The sequence below is a fragment of the Ovis aries genome, chromosome 6 (assembly GCF_016772045.2).
Source record: "Ovis aries strain OAR_USU_Benz2616 breed Rambouillet chromosome 6, ARS-UI_Ramb_v3.0, whole genome shotgun sequence".
Classification (NCBI taxonomy): domain Eukaryota; kingdom Metazoa; phylum Chordata; class Mammalia; order Artiodactyla; family Bovidae; genus Ovis; species Ovis aries.
The window spans coordinates 85433550-85456129 of record NC_056059.1 but is presented as its reverse complement, the minus strand read 5'-3'; the positions used below and the strand labels follow the sequence as shown (position 1 = coordinate 85456129).

At 36.8% G+C, this 22580-nt stretch overlaps 1 pseudogene; it reads left to right on the top strand.

Moving 5' to 3' along the window:
* The first annotated feature begins 861 nt into the window (after positions 1–861).
* Positions 862–21888, top strand: LOC101122524 (UDP-glucuronosyltransferase 2B18-like; annotated as a pseudogene).
* The last annotated feature ends 692 nt before the right edge of the window (positions 21889–22580 follow it).

Here is a 22580-nt window from a genome sequence, read left to right as displayed (position 1 = left end):
GAATAACTTCAGTCAAAAGAACAAAGGTGAGCTAAATGAAATGGAGCTAATAAAATAGGTGTAAAAATATGCAGAAAGAAATGCTTAGAATGCTCAGACAAATCAGAATGTACCTGTGTTGACAACATGCTGCTTTCTTATCTGGAAACTCCCTACATCCTAGGTAGTTTCCTCTTACCCTAGAGCCAATGCATTTGCAGTGATACTGGGATTTATTGTACAGAGAAGCACAAAATCATCTATGCTTTTCTTTATCTATTTGCTTTCCAAAGCCTCTGAACTGGAGATTAGCTTGCAGAGGAATTGCTAAGGCAGACTCTTGGAAACAATCTTTAGCTCATAGTCATTGTGACCTTACCAAGTGGTAGTTATATTTTAACTACTTAATTGGGTCTGTCCTGGATATGAGGGAGAGTTACCTCTGAAGTTAAGGAAACTTATGAAGAAGGTTTGGATTTTATCAAGATGTCTAAGGGATGGGCTTTTCTTCTTGTGCTTTCTTTTTATTTCAGCTGTGACTTCTGTGAAAAGGTGCTGGTGTGTCCAGTGGAATAGAGTGACTGGATCAATTTAAAACAATTTTGGATGAACTTGCTTAGAGCGATCATGAAGTGACTGTGTTAGCATCTTCAGCTTCCATCCTGGTGGATCCCAGTAAACCCTCTGCCCTTAAATTTGTGTCTTACCCTACATCCTTCACTCAGAATGAGACTGATTTGTGTTTTATGAAATAGATCAAGATATGGGCATATGAATTACCGAAGAGTACATTGTGGGCATATGATTTAAAGATGCAAAAAACATATCACAAATATTCTGATACTGTTCAAAAGCTCTGTGCAGATGTAGTTTTAAACAAAAAACCTTATGAAAAAACTGAAAGAGTCCAGATATGATGTTGTTCTTAGAGATGCAATTTCTCCTAGTGCTGTGCTGCTGGCTAAACTGCCTACCCTACCTTTGGTCTACAGTCTTCGATTTACCACTGGCAATACGTAAGAAAAATTCTGTGGAGGGCTTATAATTCCTCATTCCTACATACCTATTATAATATTCGAACTTAAGTGACAAAATGGCATTTATGGAGAGAGTGACAAATATGGTTTATGACCTATATTTTGACTTTTCATTTGAGACTTTTAACAAGAAGTGGAATAAATTTTACAGTGAAGTATTAAGTAAGTCTGTACATTTTCCCTCCAGTAGATGAAAAGAAATCTTATATTCTCTGTGTGGGTTAGAGTGGTATAATTTGTATTTTCTTATGTTTAGTGTCAAAATGGAAATATAATAACTTCTTAGTCAAAAGGTATCAACTATTCAGGAGAGTGTGCAAAGTAGTCTAGAACTCTGTGACATTGGAAATGTTTTTCTATTTGACAGTAATAGTCCTTTATGTTAATATTCTTGAGGCTTATTTATTTTGAAAATTATGTATGCACTTCACTTTTCATAAATTATAATCTCTGTTACTTATTTCTGTAAAAGCAACTATCCTAAAACTCACAGTTTGAAAGAGAAACCATGCTGTTTGTTCATGACCCTATGAATCAGAAATTTGGGCTGGGCTTAGGAAAATGTCTCCTCAGTAGGTTTTGCCTGGGCTTAATCTTTATGATACTGTTAGTTACCAGGTGTGGCAGAAGTGGAACAGTCCAAGAAAGTGTCACTCACATGGCTGGGGTTTGGCAGATTAGCAGGATACTTTGATTGTTTCTTCCAGGTGACCTCTCCAACAGAAAACCTTGGACCTTTTTGGATGGTAGCAAAATTCTAGAATAGGTTGTATGAAAGTTATAGGTCTAGATTTGAAATTCACAAAAAATGACTTCTGCTACCTTCTATTAGTAAAACAGGTCAGGAGGCAAATTCAAAGGGTGAAGAAATCGCCTCCACCTCTCAATAGCAAGAGTTACAAAGAGTAATAGCCATTTTTAATATGCTATAGTAAGAAACTTCATTAAATATATTTAAAAATCAAATGAAGGTTAGTCATGAGGAAATATCTTTTAAACCTGGATCAGTTTAATATATATATATATACATATATATATATATATATATGTACAAAGCAATCTGATATTTTGTATAAACTTTGTGTTTACTTTTCTTTAAAATTAAACATTTCTATGTCCCAAAGATTCATACATGACTGAGCGACTGAACTGAACTGAACTGAACTGAACTGATGTTCCTTTTAGCTTTCAGAATCAAAGTTCCTGACATCTCTCTCTAGATTCAAATCTTCTACTATTTTAATCTCTCTAACATCTCCATCATCTAGCCTCTCTATTAAGAAGAAAAATTGCTTAGCTGTGGATGAGTTTCTCTGAGAGTTATCTACTATTATTCCTTCTCTCTCAATGGATTAAATGTCATTTACTAAGTAAACTTCTAGTATTTCCCATTTAATGCTTTCCTCTATTTCCTTGGGATTGATCACTTAGGAAGGCTTTCTTATCCCTCCTTGTTCTTCTTTGGAACTCAGCATTCAGATGGATATATCTTGCCTTTTCTCCTTTGCCTTTAGCTTCTATTTTTTTCTCAGCTATTTATAAGGCTTCCTCAGACAACCATTTTGCCTTTTTGCATTTCTTTCTGGGGGGATGGTTTTGGTCCCTGCCTCCTGTACAATGTTATGAATCTCTGCCCATGGTTCTTCAGGCACTTTGTCTATCAGATCTAATCCCTTGAATCTATTTGTCACTACCACTGTATAATCATAAGGGATTTGATTTAGGTCACACCTGAATGGTCTAGTGTTTCCCCCTATTTTCTTCAATTTAAGGCTGAATTTGGCAATAAGGAGTTAATAATGTGAGCCATAGTCAGCTCCCAATCCTGTCTTTGCTGACTATATGGAGCGTCTCCAACTTTGGCTGCAAAAATATATAATCAAACTGTTTTGGTATTGACCATCTGGTGATGTCCATATGTAGAATCTTCTCTTGTGTTGTTGGAAGAGGGTATTTGCTATGACCAGCGTGTTCTCTGCAAAACTCTGTTAGTCTTTGCACTGCTTCATTTTGTCTTCCAGGGTCAAACTTGCCTGTTATTCCAGATATCTCTTGACTTCCTACTTTTGCATTCCAGCCCCCTATAATGAAAAAAAAAAAAAACATCTTTTTTGGTTAGTTCTAGAAGGTCTAGTGGGTCTTCATAGAACCATTCAAATTCAGTTTCTTTGGCATTAGTTGTTGGCACATATACTTGGATTACTGTGATATTGAATGGTTTGCTTTGGAAACGAAGAGATCATTCTGTCATTTTTGAGACTGCATCCAAGTACTACATTTTGGACTCTTTTGTTGACTATGAAGGCTTTTCCATTTCTTCTAAGGGATTCTTGTCCAAAGTAGATATAATGTTCACCTGATGAATTAAATTAACTCATTCTAGTCCATTTTATCCACTGATTTCTAAAATTTCAATGATCACTCTTGCTACCACCTGTTTGACCACTTCCAATTTACCTTGATTCATGGACCTAACATTCCAGGTTCCTAGGCAATATTCTTTATAGCATCAGACTTTACTTCCATCAGCAGCCACATCCACAACTGGATTTTGTTTTCACTTTGGCTCAGGCTCTTCATTCTTTCTGGAGTTATTTTTCCACTCCATTTTATCCATTAGCATATTGGGCACCTACCAACCTAATGAGTTCACCTTTCAGTGTCATATCTTTTGCCTTTTCATACTGTTCCTGAGGTTCTCAAGGCAAGAATACTGAAGTTATTTGCCATTTCCTTTTTCAGACTTTATTTTCTTGGGCTCCAAAGCCATTGAAGATAGTGACTGCTCCATGAAGTTAAAAAACACATGCTCCTTGGAAGAGAAGCCATTACAAACCTAGACAGCATATTAAACTAAGCCTAGACATATTAAAAAGCAGATACATTACTTTGCTGACAAAGGTCAGTGTAGTCAAAGCTATGGTTTTTCCAGTAGTTGTGTATGGATATGAGAGTTGGAGCATAATGAAGGTTGAGCGCCAAAGAATTGATGCTCTTGAACTGTGGTGCTGGAGAGACTCTTGAGAGTCCCTCGAACTGCAAAGAGATCAAACTAGTCCATCCTAAAGAAAATCAGTCCTGAATATTCATTGGAAGAACTGATGCTGAAGTTAAAGCTCCAGTACTTTGACCACCTAATACAAAGAACTGACTCATTGGAAAAAACCCTAATGCTAGAAAAGACTGAAGGCAGGAGGAGAAGGGGATGACAGAGGATGAGATAGATAACTGGATGGCATCACCAAATCTTGGAGATGAAGTAGAGGAATCTCTGGGAGTTGGTGATGGACAGGGAAGAAACCTGGCATGCTGCAGTCCATGGGATTGTAAAGAGTCGGTTAGGATTGAGTGACTGAACTGACTATGGAAACCTAAAACATCAGGGATTAATATTAGAATGTTAAAAAACATCAGGGGTTAATATTTGATTATCAATGTTTGCTTTGATTCTATAGCACCTGCAGTTTGAAAATTAAGCAAAAGATGAGAGTCCAATAGATTTTTCATATGTGAATGATTGCTAATCTTGATTCTATGAGTGTATCCTTTCAACAACAAATATTTATCGAGCTTTCTCTTCATTGCTGTTGTTTACTAATTTGGGGAGCAGAAGGAAATTAGTAAATATTTGTTGAGAATTTACTCTCTTCCAGGAAATCTAAGACCATTATATTTATTAATTCATAAGATAGAGACATAGAGATCTTATTCATAGGCAATATTATTCTCATTTTATACATATAGAAACTTAAGTAAGGTAACCTATTCAAGTTTTCATGAGGAAGAAGTGACAGAGATGCGATTAAAACATAGCAGTCTGGCCTCGGAGTAACCATTTTGCATGTTGCGATATATGAAAGAACAATAGGAGACTCTAATTTCAAAACTCCATCTATGATTTGGAGAAATATTATGGTAAGCATCAAGTGTGCTACAAAATAGAAAAGATTTGTTTCTCTTCATTGTGGTGGTCTTCATAACAGACATTCTCCATATCACTCAACTAACCAAACTTCTCTTTGCCAAGAGAGATGTTCCCTCACTATGTTTTACTCAAATATATATATATTTGTGTTTGGAAATTATTTTAAAAATTTTAGAAACCATCTTTAGCAGAAATTCTTTGTTGCTCTCAATGGCTAAGAAGATTTACAAGGTTGATTTAAGATTACATATACATTGTATATGCAATATTCAAGATTAAGATTACATATATATTGTATGAGGTTATAGAAGGTAGAGGCTTGAAGAATAGAACCAAGACCAAAGTCTAGGAACAAATCTGCTAAAAATTAACCAAGAATCACAGGTCATAGAAAATAAACTCTTAGACGAGGTTCCATAGGAAGGTCATGCGAGTTCATGTGAAGTGACAAAGGGCATCACATGCCAAACTGTCAGTGTAGAAAGCTGGTTGGTGAATGAAGTGGGAGGATGATTAGGCCTATCTAAAATAAAAGACTAAGCAAGTAATCCAAAGACCAACGTTTCTAAAATAAATAATTCAGAGATTAAAGTTTCTAAGATAAAAGTTAATCAGGAATCATAGGTCATAGAAAAGAAGCTTGTAAGTGAGGTAACATAATAAGCACATGCACAGCAAAGTGAAGGAAAACATGGTAAAATATAGCAAAAAATCAAAGTAGAATGCTGGGCTGTGAATGGAGCGTATGTGTGAAGATATATTAGGCAAATAATCCAAAGCCATAAAAAAGCTTAAAGAAATTTTAGGTAAGTAAGGGGACAGAGGTGCAAGTGACTGGTGCAAATAGACTTTTGCAACCAAGGCAGGTTTTCTAGACTGGCTTTCCAGAACGTTTATGTCACTCCTTAAACAAGGAGCCATCACAGCATTGCTGATTTACTCCAAGAATAGAAATTAACAAAGGAGATCCTTTAACCAAGTTATAAATACTAAAAAGGAAGATTTTGATCAGTCTTTAGCAAGTGAATCTCCCTTATCACTCATTCCAATGTGCTTTTCAATATTTACTTTTAGTTTTTCCAATATTTATAATTTTTCTGGAGACCAAAGACACAAATTTAGACACAGGAACACACTTGACAGACTGAATCATAAGATAGTTCCTTAGCTGCCCGTCCTTTTTTCCTTTTTAGGCAGTTATTAAGCAGCCTTCCATTGCCAGTAGATTGTAGTCATCTATACAGTCAGAATGTTTCAAATTTCCTAGGAGAGAAAAAATAAATAACATAAAGATGGAGGTGAGAGCCATCATTTCATTTAGTGCATCTCAATTATCATACACTTTCTTGATCATAGATGGATCAAGAATTTTGTCCCACAATAAGTTTCTTCTTCAAAACATACAGAAAAAGTTGAGACTTTAGCTATAGGAGGGAAAGCTATTGATTTCTGGTAACATTTGCACCTTTAGAGAGTCTTCTTAAACCACTGGAGTGTCTCTTCTTACCTTTATCTATACTCTGAAAAGTTATCATGAGTAACCAGGATCCTCTGGTGGCTGGCTAGGTGACCTGAAGACCAGATTGAAATAAGTGTGAGAAGTGCAAATTCTTCATGCTGTTGGTCCATATTTAATGTGGAAAGTCATTAATAATCTTTAGAAAACAATACCTATGTGAGTGAGATCAAGTTGGTATAAAGACCCTGGACTTATCTCCTCCCATGGACACACCAAAATACAACTACTCACAAAGCAATTATCTTTGAGAACAACCTGAAGACTAGCCCAAAAGACTTTCCACAATGACGGATATAAAGAAGGAGCCACAACAAGACAAGTAGGAGGAGCAGAGACACAGTCTAACTGGGACCCAAAACCTGAGGTTGGCCACCTACAAACAGGAGGAATATCACAGGTCCTCCTCCAGGAGATAGTGGTTTCAGCCTCCACATCAAGCTCCCTATTTTGGTAAGATATACCCCAGAATGTCTGGCTTTGAAAACCAGAGGGGCTTACCTTCAAGAAAACAGGAGACTCTGTAAACAGAGACTGTTCTCAAAGGGTGTACACAAAATCTCACTTAGTTTGAGTACCAGCAAAGTCAGTAGTTTGAAAGACACCTCGGTAAGAACCACTTGCTGATCTTGGAGCATCTCCTGGAGAAGCATTGTGCAGCTGGGACTACACCTGGGGATGTGGCTCTGGTGGCAGCCATTTTGGGGATCTCCTTCCATCATTCTGACACCAACCCTGGCTAACACCATTTTAGAATCCTCCTTCTAAACTATTAGCACCAGGAGCTTCCCCTGCCAATGGGTTCATGGCAATCACACAATGCTGGGTTCTCCCTGGAAGATGGGATCCTCAGTTAGTTTAAAAAAATGTTTAAAAGATTTTACATTAAGTAAAAATGCACAAATATCATGAAAGTGATACAAATCTAATGCTATACAGTGGGAAACAAGAAGATCATTTAGAATGCAATATTCATCACATATGTAAGTAATTACAGAAGGAAATTGACTTAGAATTAAAATCTATTAGTGAACTTGTAACATGTGATGCAAGAGTTAATCTTTAATAGTCACATGAACCTAGAAAGATTCAAAGGTGCCAAGGGAAGAAGTTATTATGAGCTATATAAGTTTCTCACTTGCATGTGTTTTTCCCTCTCTTTTTTCTCTACATGTTTGTTCAAATTGTAAAACACTGGCATTATTTGTTCATCTTGGCCAATACAGAACTGAAACTTTATTGGTCTCTCTTCTAAGAAAAAATAGATATATATTCACAAGTTCCCATATATTCCTTTCCCTATTTTCTTTTTCAGGAAGACCCACTACATTATATGAATTGATGGATAAAACTGATTTTGGTTGATAATAAGCTATTGGGATTTTGAATTTCCCCAATCATTCTTACCAAATTTTGGTTTTGTTGGAAGACTCCACTGAAAACCTGCCAAACCCCTGCATAAGGTAAATTTTGATCTTGAAGAGAGTTTTTTTTCCATTCCCAGCCCAAATACTGTCTTATGGAAATGACATGGGCAATATATAAAATTTCTTCACTCCATTCCTTCATTTACTGTGTGTTTCATGTTTCACTATTACTTAATATTCTGGGGTATAAAAAGTATGAAAAGTCATAAAAAATATGAGAGAAGTGCAAGATTATATGGATATAGCCACTATGAAAAACTCTTCCAACACACGAGAAATAATATTTTCTCAACAAATGTGTATTCTTTGTCTGCCAAATGCCAAATTCTATACTCTTACAGAAGAAGGAGGGGTGGAAGAGAGAGACACAATGGCAGTCCTTGGGAATCTTACAGACTGGTCAGCCAGAAAAATATGAATGTTAAACAATTACTTATAATAAAGTACAAATCCAAAGATACATAAGATTGAGGTGATGTCGGAGTGATCTCATATTTTATTAAAGTAAGTTGCAATTAAATATCTAAAAGAATCAAATTCTGATAATGCCATATTAAAACTGGAAATATAGGAGAGTATTTAAAGACTATGGAACTGAGTGACTGAACTGAACTGAACTGATGGAATCTGGTCCTTTAATATATGGTACTATGATAGGTAAGAAATATACAAAAAGCAGATTCTGCCATAGTGCCTTCCTATAAAACATGGATGCGTGAGAATAAAGGAAGAAATGTATGGTTTACTTTATAGGCCATAACTACTGAGAATAAAAATAATCCAGGTTAATAATCCAGATACATAAAGCCCTTGGGCTTCCCAGGTGGCACTAGTGGTAAAGAACCTCAGGTTTAATCCCTGGGTCATGAAGATCTGCTGGAGAAGGGCATGGCAACTCACCCTGGTATTTTTGCCTGGAGAATCCTATGAGCAGAGGAATCTGGCAGATTATAGTCCATAGCATCGCAAAGAGCCAGACAAAATCAGAATGACTTAGATCACATGTACATGAAGCACTTACACAGTGCCAAAAATGTAGTGATTCCTAACTATTGGCCACCATGACTGAAAACTTTTGACCAAAGGAATTTGCCTCAGAAATCAAAAACAGAAGAAAATATTAAAATAATATTTGAAGTTTTAAGCAGTCTCAACAGTATCTACACTGGAGGGATTCTTTCTGTTGTGTGTGTGTGTATACCATCAAACTCATGATATTTTGTCCCAAAACCTTTGTGAATGCACTTCAGTATTTTTTCTGATCTTATCTGAGGTGAAAGAACTTCACAACACAAAATAGGCCAGAAATCGTTGCATCCTGATAATACAATTCATGAAAATAAGCCTCTCTCAGGAGTTGGTGCTAGTGGTAAAGTACTGACCTGCCAACACAAGAGATGTAAGAGTCACAGATTGGATCCCTGGATTGGGAAGATCTCCTGGAGGAGGACATTTCAGTATTCTTGCCTGGAGAATCCCATGGTCAGAGAAACCTGGCAGACTATAGTCCATAGGTGTGCAAAGAGTTGGAATCTAGTGAAGTTACTTAGCACTCATGACACAATGCCTAATTTCATTAGGTATAGTTCTATTTCAATCATGTAAACTGCCTGATTTCTTTAATACCATAGTTGGTAAAGAATCTGCCTGCAACGCAGGAGACCTGGGTTTTATCCCAGGGTAGGGAAGATCCCCTGGAGAAGGAAACAGAAATTCACCCCAGTATTCTTGCCTGGAGAACTCCATGGACAGAGGAGCTGGGCAGTTCACAGTTCAATGGGTCAAAAGGGCATTGAAACATGTATACTATCATGTAAGAAACGAATTGCCAGTCTAGGTTTGATACAGGATACAGGATGCTTGGGACTGGTGCACTGGGATGACCCAGAGAGATGATATGGGGAGGGTGGTGGGAGGGGGGTTCAGGATTGGGAACTCATGTACCCCCGTGGCAGATTCATGTTAATGTATGGCAAAACCAATACAGTATTGTAAAGTAAAAAAAAATTAAAAAAAAAAAAAAAGAATCAGACATGACTGAGAGACTAACTTTCAACTTTCACTTTTCAAGCTGCCTGATCTCACACCAGGTTTGGAAACAAATATAGTAATGTAAATAGCAAGGAGGAAGTGCCTGGTTTAGTATTAACCTGCACAATGTTGTTGCTGTTCAGTTGCATGGTCATGCCCAACTCTTTTCGACCCCATCAACTGCAGCATGCCAGGCTTCCCTGTCCTTCACCATCTCCTGGAGCTTATTCAAACTCATGTCCATTGATGCAATGATGCCATCAAACCATCTCCTCCTCTGTCATTAGATCTCTTGCCTTCAATCTTTCCCAGCATCAGGATCTTTTTTAATGAGTCAGCTCTTTGTATCAAGTGGCTAAAGTATTGGAGTCTCAGCTTCAGCACCAGTCCTTCCAATGAATATTAAGGATTGATTTCCATTAGAATTGATTGGTTGGATTGCCTTACTGTCCAAGGAACTCTAAAGAATCTTCCCTAGTGCCACAATCCAGTTTAGTCCAGTTCAGCTCAGTCATGTCCAACTCTTTGTGATCCCACGAACTACAGCATGCCGGGCCTCCCTGTCCATCATCAACTCCCAGAACTTGCTCAAACTCATATCCATTGATATCGTGATACGATCCAACCATCTCATCCTCTGTCATCCCCTTCTCCTCCTGCCTTCAATCTTGCCCAGCATCAGAGTCTTTTCTAATGAGTCAATTCTTTTCATCAGGTGACCAAAGTATTGGAGTTTCAGCTTCAGCATCAGTCTTTCAAATGAATACTAAGGACTGATTTCCTTTAGGATGGACTGGTTGGATCTCCTTGCAGTCCAAGGGACTCTCAAGAGGCTTCTCCAACACCACAGTTCAAAAGCATCAATTCCTCTGTGCTCAGCTTTCTTTATAGTCCAACTCTCTCATCCATACATGACTGCTGGAGAATCCATAGCTTCGGCTAGATGGACATTTGTCAACAATGTCTCTGCTTTTTAACATGCTGTCTAGCTGTCTAGCTTGGTCATAGTTTCTGCCAAGGAGCAAATGTCTTTAATATCATAGCTGAAGTCACCATCTTCAGTGATTTTGGAGAACAAGAAAATAAATTATCTCACTGTTTCCATTTTTTGCCCATCTATTTGCCATGAAGTGATGGGACCAGATACCATGATCTTAGTTTTCTGGATCTTGCATTTTAAGAAAGCATCAAATCATTGATGTTCAGGCTTCTTTATGGTCCAGTGATAAAGAAACCACAAGCCAGTGTAGGAGCTACAGGAGATGTGGGCTCAATTCCTGAGTCAGGAGATCCACTGAAGTTTTTCAGTAGCTCAGTCATATCTGACATTTTGCCACCCCATGGACCGCTGCACGCCAGCCTTCCCTGTACTTCACCGTCTCCCAGAGCTTGCTCATACTCATGTCCATTGAGATCGTGATGCCATCCAACCATCTTATCCTCTGTCATCCCCTTCTCCTGTCTTCAGTCTTTCCCAGCATGACGTCTTCTCTAATGAGTCAGTTCTTTGCATCAGTTGGCCAAAATATTGGAGCTTCAGTTTCAGTATCCATCCTTCAAATGAACATTCAGGACAGATTTCCTTTAGGACTGACTGATTTGATCTCTTTGCTATCCAAGGGACTCTCAAGAGTCTTCTCCAGTACTACAGTTCAAAACTTGCACAATAGGATCCACATTTTTAAATGTAGATGACAGTTTTCTGTAACTTTATGTCATGAACCATTATTAGTTCTAGATAGCTGGATCAGATGTTTTACCCAAGTAGTCACCCTCTTATGATGTAAAACCCACCAAAAATAAATAGCTTACAGGCAAAATCTGTCACATTCATTGTATATCATAGCATCAGTATCCTTAAAATGTCTGGGTTAAGATCAGAAATAAAATCAAATTTATACTCAACATTTAAACCTCCCATATAAAAATAGTGATAATATATGATATTGCAATTTCATTAGGTTTTGAATAAAAATAGGGTGAAATAAGCTATGGAAATTTTGAAAAGCTATTTCCTTAACAGAGATGAAATGGACGTAGCCTACCCAGTGTTACCAGAGCATGAACTAGGTAGAAAACAGAAATAAAATTTTAAGACAAGAAAAAAATACTTTCAGCAATCTTTGTCTTTTTCAATTTCTGTAATATCATGAGAAGTTTAATAGATCAGAGTCTTAGCTGAGGCTTAAATTTAGGGAACTTGTGGTTATTGGGAATTTGAAACACCAATAAATAAATAATAAATCATCGTTAATAAATTGAGAGTTCTTATTTATTTATAATTTAACTAGAGTGCTTTTCTTCTTTTGATAAGCAATTATATGTAAACTCTTACTCTGTTTATATTATCATGAAAAAGTGAAAAGGAAAAGTATTAGTTACTAAGTTGTGTACAACTCTTTGCCATCCCATGGACTAGAGCCAACCAGGTTCCTCTGTCCATGGAATTCTTCAGGTAAGAATATGGGAGTGGGTTGCCATTCCCTTTTCCAGGGGATCTTCCCTACCCGGGAATTGAACCTGGGTCTGTCTCCCACCCTGAAAGTGGATTCTTTACTATCTGAGCCACAGGGAAAGCCCATCACCTTTATATTATCATACTTAGCCTTATAATCAGGAAAGCCTATATATCAGAAGACCTGTCCTGAAAACTGCTAAGAAGAAAAGTAGATCAATTTAGTAATGAATACATTGGACAAAGAATGACATATAAATTCAAGAAGCTGAGCCTCAGACTGTTTTTCATTCTATTTGAGGAATTCTGTAAGGAGTTCAGGTCCTTTTAAATGCCTGTCTTTTGTCAACTTCTCCAAAACAAATCAAGAAAGAAAAAGAAAAAAATGATAATAATAACTTGATCTTGCTAGGCTAGGATTGTTTAACTTATTATAGGAAACAAGACAGCATTTTGACAGAGTTTCACCAATTTTCAGTAAAAGGAAATCAGAGAAAGATAATTCTAAGGTGTTGAGTTCTGGTTGCTGATATTAAGGAGAGCTTAGTAATGTATGGAACAGTTTGGAATTTAGCAAAGTTGAAGGGATAACTTCGGATTTCTGGACAGAGTAAGGTCCTGAATCTTGTCCTGGTGAGCAAGCCATATGTTTTAATAAGCATACTATTTTACTTGTGTGCTTGTATACTCCTGTCATCCGGGGACAAGTTACAAAGCCATTGTTTCTGGATCTTAGTGATATTTAACAGAGAATGAGAAAAAAATTCCTGGCCCTGCTATTGTTTGAGATATGGAGTAAAAATTACATTGCTTTCAAAACTCACTGAAGAAAATCAATGTGTTTTCACAATGTGAAATGTTCTTCACTGGAGACTTTCATTTTAGTGACATCCCGTGTTAGTAAGTGATAAATAAAGCACCATTCTTGTTAGTAGCCAATGATAATACATTGGTTAAAGAAAAAAACTGCATATCACATCACTTTCTAAATGGTTTTAATAGTATATTAGAAGATGATGCTATTCTAACAATTCTCTCTCTTTAGAAATGTATGTATTCATGTTCTTCAAACAAACTAAAGAAAGAATGAATGAAACAAAAACCCTCTCTCTGCTGATTCCCCTTCATAACAGAATGAACTATTTGTTTTCAGGAAATCAAAGAGTTTGTCCAAAGCTCTGGAGAAGATGGCTTTGTAGTATTGAGTTTGGGGTCAGTGGTTGAAAACCTTCCAGAAGAAAGGGCTAACATGATTGCATCGACCCTTGCCCAGATTCCACAGAAGGTCTGTTAAATTGCCTTTGTACTGAACAACAACTTGAATGAATCTCTTTAAAGTCTGGAGTGGGTCCATTAGAATGGTTTTTGCAAAGGGGAGAGAAACAGAGAATGTCATGACATGGTTAGATCAAAATGAATTGGTATATCTGTTTTTTCTTTGGAAGTTGAATTTTAAAATGGAACAAGGGAGACATATGTGCTTAAATGTTCCAATTCAAGTTTTACTTTGTTCTGAGAGACATTTATATCTTAGAGATTATGTTTGGTGTTCTAGTGCTATTAAGTTAATAGTAAGAACACAAAAACATCCAAATCTTGCTCCACAAATCACAATGTTTCCCAGAGGACTTCCTGGGGGGACTGTGGAAGTTCTGAGCAGCTGAGAGGTATCCTGTTGCAGTTCAATTGGTAGATGCACTCAATATTCGATATTTAAAATAGAATTTTGAAAAATACTGAGTTGGAGCATAAAGATTGAAATCCTTCCTCCTACTCCTGCTCCCTCTTTTACCAAGATAAAAACAACATGTGTCTTAAAACCAGTCATTGAGGAAAAGATCAAGAGAGAAGCCTGGAATCCAGGGTTTTTTCCTGTTAAAACAGAAAAAGATGACAGGAAGGGGCATGGGCTCCAGCTTTAAGGTCTCTTAGCCCTGCCCATTGGAGAAGGTGATGGCACCCCACTCCAGTACTCTTGCCTGGAAAATCCCACAGATGGAGTAGCCTGGTAGGCTTCAGTCCATGGGGTTGGGAAGAGTCGGACACGACTGAGCGACTTAACTTTCACTTATCACTTTCATGCGTTGGAGAAGGAAATGGCAACCCACTCCAGTGTTCTTGCCTGGAGAATCCCAGGGATGGGGGAGCCTGGTGGGCTGCCATCTATGGGGTCGCACAGAGTCAGACACAACTGAAGTGACTTAGCAGCAGTAGCAGCAGCAGTACTGCCCATTAACAACTTGACCTAATCAACATACTGTTCTGACTGACTGGATTAACAACTACTTTCTCAGAGGCGGGGAGGAAGAGGAGAGGTAAAAACTGGGAAGCATGGAAGTTTCAGTGTTAGCGGAGAAAAAATTAGAAAGACGCTTCCTGCTAAAGTCCTGTAGTTATTTATGGTAGTATAAATCCATCAGTACCTGTTCATTAGCTGTGAACTACTTGTCTCAAACTGCCCCAAACAACCCTTACTATTTTCATCTTTGAGAAACTGGAATCAGGCTGACAGCCTTTACAAGTAATAGATAGCTACCTACTTTAAACAAACAAACAAAAAGCCTTACCCCACTAACTATACAAAAAAAATCTTCATGACCCAGATAATCACAAGGATGTGATCACTCACCTACAGCCAGACATCCTGGAATGCGAAGTCAAGTGGATCTTAGGAAGCATCACTATGAACAAAGAGAGTGGAGGTGATGAAATTCTGGTTGACCTGTTTCAAATCTTAAAAGATGATGCTGCGAAAGTGCTGCACTCAATATGCCAGCAAACTTGGAAAACACAGCAGTGGCCAGAGAACTGGAAAAGGTGTTTTCACTCCAATCCCAAAGAATGGCAATCCCAAAAAATCTTCAAATTATCAAATAATTGCACTCATCGCACATGCTAGGAAAGTAATGCTCAAATTTCTCCAGCCAAGCTTCAATAGTATGTGAACTGTGAACTTTCAGATGTTCAAGCTGGATTTAGAAAAGGCAGAGGAACCAGAGATCAAATGTAAACATACCCTGGATCATCAAAAAAGCAAGAGAGTGCCAGAAAACATCTACATTTGCTTTGTTGACTATGTCACAGACTTTGACTGTGGGGATCACAACAAACTATGGAAAATTCTTAAAGAGATGGGAATACCAGACCACCTGACCTGCCCCCTGAGAAATCTGTATGCAAGTCAAGAAGAAACAGTTAGAATTGGACATGGAATGACAGAATGGTTCCAAATCAGGAAAGGAGTACGTCAAGGGTCGCAAAAAGTCAGACATGACGGAGTGACTGAATGAACCACTAATCTCGGATTCAGGGTTATTTCATCCCATTGAGAAATGAGAATTTCAGCATCAGCGATTTCTTTGGGGGTGGGCATAGAATCACTGATACATTCTAAATTAGTATTTTCTATTGTAAAAAAATGCAATTATATCTCTTAACAGCACAAACTGGTAGTTTGCTTATTTCAGTTTATAATGATCAATGAAAATTAATGTGGCACTCTCTTTTTAAAAAGAATTATGTCTTTTATTATTCTACAATTCCTAGCTTTGTACAAAATATGTGCATGGATAATTCCACTATTAATACCTTTGGAGGAAAAAATATGAAACAATGTCTTAATAATTTTACACTTCAAAGATTATAGGAAGTGATTTTCCAATATGCAGTGTAAAATAATTTATATTCTCTCTGCTAGTTGAAGAAATTTTATCTCATTATACCACCTAGAAGAAAGTATAATATTGCTCACAAAATAAAATAGAAAGATACCCATTTCTATGAAAATGCTTCTTGGAAAAAGTAACCATAAGCAAATCTTCACTGATTTCTCTCAGAAACTGCTGAGCAAGCAAAGTATTTTCTAGATTCAAACCACAAGTTTGTTATATAAGACAGTCATATGAAGTGAAGTTGCAGAAATTTCAGTCAACTTTTTGTATGCACTACAGTTCTGATTGATTCCTGAATGCTTTTAACTATTAAATTACATTATTTACAACCTAATTTCCCTCAAGTCTTTAGAACTGGTCATAGCATAATGTAGTAAACAAAATGATAGTTGATCAACAAGGTCCCAGATTTTTGCTACTTTGATTTTTGTTTTGAACTATTATTTAACATTATTCAACATTCCTGAGCAGAAATGTCCACATCTGTTCATTGAAAAAAAGTGGGGCAAGATGACTTCTTACTAGATTTTAATTTCTAAAATGTTCTGAGCCTGTGATCTTATTAGTGGAGTTGAGCCTTTTCTTGGTCATAGTAGGTTGCGTGGAGATTCAGTGGGAAGAAACCAGATACATTAAGAAACAATGCTCAACTTTGTAAGTGGACCCCACAGAATGATCTTCTGGGTAAGAAGGTGGCAAAAAAATACTAAGTTCTAATTAAGAGAAGATCGCAGGGACAATAGTGGAACAGCAAGGTAAAACATCAACACCAGATAACAATTATCTTTCGCTTATAAATTTTCAATAGCTTCTTGACTGGTCATCTTGTCTTCCCACTCTTTTATCTCAGCTCTACTGCTATTGTAGTGCTTTTATCTAAAAGTATATAGGAAACATCCATACTTTTCCTTGAACTTTCAGTAACTCACATTGCCTAAAAATAAAAGTGTAGCTGATAGAAGATGACTTTGTAAACAGCACATCTATCATTTTTCCTCTATTGCCAAATGCCCCCTGAGATTCTCCATACATTATCAGAATGAATCATTCCCTCTATTCCTAAGAAACAATGTTTCTTCACCTCCATGATTTTGAACATGGTGTTCTCTGAATCAAGATTCAGTCCACACTTGTCGTCTGGACAAAGCAACTCTGCACTAACATCCCCTCTAATGTATAGCTTTCCCTCATTTCCTCAGACAGACTTCCTTTGGAAATTCACAAAAGCTTGTGTGATCCCAACAGCATAGCAATCCTCAGCAGAAAGCATTGCCTTCTTTATTGACTTATACTGTCAATTTCTGTTTCTAACCATGGGACTCAGAATTTATTGTTCTCATTGAAATCTTTCTTAGGTCACCCAAAAACTGAAGCTTTTATCACTCATGGTGGTGGCAATGGCATCTCTGAGCCATTTACCATGCGATTTACCATGGTGGGACTCCGTGTTTGTTGATCAACCCGATAATGCTCACATGGAGGCAAAAGGAACATCTATTAGACTTGAACACAACGTCAAGTACAGATTTGCTCAATTCATTGAAGACTGTCATATATGACCCTTCGTGCGTGTAACATTTCTTTAACTTGATAGTATCTGTAGATAGATAAGTTATCTTTTCAACAGTGAATATGAGTTCCTTTCCCTTATTAAGAGGATAATTTTAAAATACTTAAAATTATACAACCAATCTTAATTTTGCTTTTACATTCAACCAGTTGTTTCAAATGTTTAATCCTATTGATTTAATGAGCAACTGCTGCTGTTTAGACTCTAAGTGGTATCTGACTCTTTGCAACCCCATAGACTGTAGCCTGCCAGGCTCCTCTGTCCATGGGATTCCCAGCCAAGAATACTGAAGTGGGGTACCATTTCCTTCTCCAAATGAGCAACTAATCAGTGTAATAATTTCCATGCCAAAAAAAAATCTGAAAGCTCTATAGCATATTGTAACAAGTATGCATTTATTAGTGTATGACAGAATCCATACAAGGGCTCCCTGAGGGCTCAGTGGTAAAGAATCTGCCTGCAATGCAGGAGACATGGAAGACATGGGTTTGATCCCTGGATTGGGAATATCCCCTGGAGGAGGAAATAGCAACCCACTCTAGTATTCTTGTCTGAAAATTCCCACAGGAGAAGGAGACTTGTAGGCTCAAGTCCAAAGGGTCACAAAGAGTTAAGACACAACTGAGCAACTGAGCATACACAGCACATCCATAGAAGACTGAAAATTGAGAAAGGAATTATTTCAATTCAATGCTTAGAATTTCTGAAACTAAAAATACTAAGAATTGCTAATCTTCTTATCTCTATAGGTTTGCTTATTCTGAACATTTTACTTCAATAGCATCATATAATATGCGTTTTTTTATATATAACTGACTTCTTTAATTAGCAAAAAAAAATTTAGTTAGATCTATATTGCAGCATGTACCAGTACTTTTTATTATTGAATAATATTCTGTACTATATCCATACCATATCACAGTCTAATTAATACATTCATCAATTGATGGACATTTCATTTTTTTTCACTTTTCTCTATAATGAAAAGAAGCCACAAACACTGTTATACATGTTTGTGTGAACATAGCTTTTTATTGGTTTTTGGTAGCTATCTAGATATCACACACTGGGTCATGGGATAATTTTATATTTATGAGAAACTACCAAACTGTTTTCCAAAGGGGTCACATTCTACATTTTCACCAACAGTGTATGAGTGTTCTTCTAATCTTCCATATCATTGTCAACACATGCTATTATCTATTATAATTTTTATTTTAGGCATGATAATGAATATGTTCTCTCTGTGGTCTTGATTTACATTTTCCTTATGGCTACTATGCTGCAAATATTTTCATGTTTCTATTGGCCATTTTTATCATTTTAGAGGCATGTCTCTTCCAGTCCTTTATCCACTTTTTAACTTGGTTGTCTTTTTTATTATTGAGCTGTTAGAACGCTTATGTGTCATATATACAAGTCTTTTTCAGATATATGTTTTACAAATATACTCTCCATCAGTATGTTACTTTTCTCTTGCCAGTGTCCTCTGAAATACAATTTTTTATGAAAATTGATAGAATACATCTTTAATAATTAAATATTTCCATACTTTACTGAATCTGTTAAAACTGTTAAAATTTCCCACAAAGGAAATATCCAGCTCAGATGTCTTCATCACCAAATATGTCCAAATACTTAAGAAAGAAATACTACCAATCTTATACAAACTCTTCTAGATAATGTCAAACATATTAGGTCTTTTCAGGTCATTTGATGAGGCCATAATCCTTACTATCAAAACAAGGCAATGACATTACAGGAAAAAATATCTTTTAACACAAACCCTTCCACAAATCAAATGCAGAACTAGAATGCCATATAAAAAGTACAGACCATCTTGATCAAAATGGGCTTATACCAGGATTGAAAGTTTGTTTAAATGTATAAAAATGAATATAATTCAATAAATTGTCAACATAAAAGAGAAAAATATGACCAGTCCAATGATTAAATAATTGATAAAAGTTAACATCCATTCATGATATCAAAAGAAATATTTTGCAAACTAAAAATAGAAATTACTTTAATCTTACAATAGATATATTAAAAAGGCAATACAAATGATTACACTTACTGGCAAAATACATACAGCTTTATCCCCTTCATTAGAAATCAAGAAAATATAAATTAAACCTCATTTTTACTTCATCATAAAAGCTAAAATTTGAGAATTATCACAACCAAGCATTGACAAGAATACGGAGAAATAGGAACCTTTCCATACTGCTGATGAGAACGCAAATTAATAAGCCACTTCAGAAAACTGTTTAATAATATTAAAGAGACCTAAACATGCATGCAGCCTTCTCTTAGCAATTCCACTCTTAGATATATAACTAATAAAGATGTATAAATATATAAACCAAAATACATATATGAGAATAATTATACCTCCATGACCAAAAAGCTGTTAGCAATCCAAATGCCCAATGATCAAAGAATGAATAAATAACTTGTGGTACTGTCAAACAAGGGAATACTATACAACAGTGGAATCAACCAACATCTACACAAGTCAGACACAAATAACTACATACCATGTGATTCCAATATGCACACAAGTTAAATCATTGTATAGTGTTAGAGGTCAGGCTAGTACTTAATCTGGGGAAGAGAGAAGTGACTGGAAGCTTCCACCAGGAAGAGATGCTTATCAGGAGTTTATAATACTCTACAGCCTACTCTACTCTACAGCCTGATCTGGGTAGGAGTTATATTTGTGTTTCACTTGGTGAAAATTTTCTAGCTTATTTTAGTTTTGAGCTGTTTAATGAAATTGTGCAGCTTTCATGCATACTTCATAGTTAAGGGTTTATTTTAGAATATATAACAAATTTTAAAATGTCTACAGAGTAAATAGGAAAATAAACAAATGAAGAAACAAGCAAAAACAGTGGAAGAATTGCCATTGACTACTATCTTAATGTGATCAAGAAAAGACACTCTACCACTCTGAACATAATACTGAGACAAAGTCTTCCATCAAAAACCTGAAACAAGCTCCAGGGTATTGTGGAGAAGAATGTTCCAGAAGAACAAAAGGGATTGCAAGTTCAAAGGTGCTAAGGTAAGAAAACATTTGCAACATCAAGAAACAGCTAGAAGGCCAATGTGCCTACAACAGAGTGCCTGAACAAAGTGATCAAGGAAGGGATTACCAGGGGTCTGAGCATGTAGGATACTATGGACCAAAGAACAGATTTGGGTTTTATTCTAAATGTGATAAGAAGCCAGATGGAAATTTTGAGTAGAGAGATGTAATTACCTAATAGGTATCTCCAAAAAGTAATTTGGTCCACTAGTAGAAAATAGATAGTGGAATGGAGAAGAGTCAAAGCACCTGGACTGGTTAGGAGTCATTTCATTTTTTATTACACTATTACTCTGTTCTATTATACTTCCACAAGAACATCATCCTGAACTCTCCTTTCCACTGTCCAACTTACAGTGTTTGGAATGGCTCTTATTAATTCCTATGGTAGAAAAGATTGAAGTTTCCCACCTGACCTTCCATTTTCACTTTTTAAATAACTATCAATCATAAAATTTCAATTTAAAAGTCAAACTTTCAATGAGGACCCAACTAAAAATAGACTACTACTTCTGCAATTGTAGCTTCCCTTGTGGTTCAGCTGGTAAAGAGTCTGCCTGCGATGCCAGAGTACCTGGATTCAATCCCTGGGTTGGGAAGATCCCCTGCAGAAGGGAAAGGCTACTCACTTCAGTTTTCTGGTCTGGAGAATTCCATTGACTGTACAGTCCATCGGGTCACAAACAGTTGGACAGGACTGAACAATTTTCACTTTCACTTTTCTGTAATTCTATGACATTTACTTTGAATAATTTATATGACTCTTTGAAAACCATCTATGCCATTGGTATACTTAAGCAAAGTAGCTTCCTTTCAATGTTTGTATCTTTGTACTTCTTTAGATAGAAAGAAAATGCTACAAGGCTATCAAGAATTCACCACAATAAGCCTCTAAACCCCTGAACTGAACAGTCTTCTGGATTGAGTTTGCCACATGCCACAGAGGAGCCAAGTACCTGAGACCAGTCACCCACGACCTCACCTGGTACTAGTACCACTCTCTGGACATATTGGGTTCCTGCTGGCCTGTGTGGCAACTGTTGTATTTGTCATCACAAAGTGTTGTCTGGTTTGTTTATGGAAGTTTGCTAAAACAGGAAAGGAGAAAAGGGAGTATCTGTATCTGAGAGCTGTAGCAAGTTTACTCCATGTATGGAACTCATCCAGCAAGAAGGAATTATAAGGATCCTGTCCTCCTGTGACAAAATGGCTTTTCACAATTCAGCATCTCAGATTAAAGTTTGTTTTCAAGGGATTTTCTGTTTAAGAATTTAAATAAGTCATGCCAAGAGAAAAGTTGGTGAAAAATAAAATAAACATGAAATTATATGGGTATATATTGAAATTTATTATTTTAACTCAAAAGTTATACTGAAAAGTGCTGGGAGCCATCATGGGGAATCCTGCCCATGGCAAAGGTCATGAGGAAAGGGGCCTGACAAACACAAAGCTGGGATCAGGCCTCAGGGGTCCCCCTAGACTTTCTTGAGCATCTACCCCCCAAAACAGAGTCTGCCTGCTTTACTGTGTTATGCTTTCCACCTACTCTTCTAACATTACAGGGGGCTGTTCCCCACCACCTTCCTCTAAAAGGAGTTAACTTGGAGCTCCAGTTAATAAGTCTCCTGGATGTTACAAGAGTGTTTCAATCCAAAAACCCCTCTGATGGCTTTCTAGCCTGCCTGACAGGTCTCTCCGGACTCTTACAGCTACGCATGTGATTGTTTACAGCCTCCCGACCACAAGAGGCACAGGAAGCATAAAACATCCCAGGAATGTAGGGGCTTCCAAGGAGTCAAAATCATTAGAATAGAACTGATTAAGGGTTTCATTGTTGAGCCAATATTTGCTGCCAAGTTTTCATATCTTTTATTT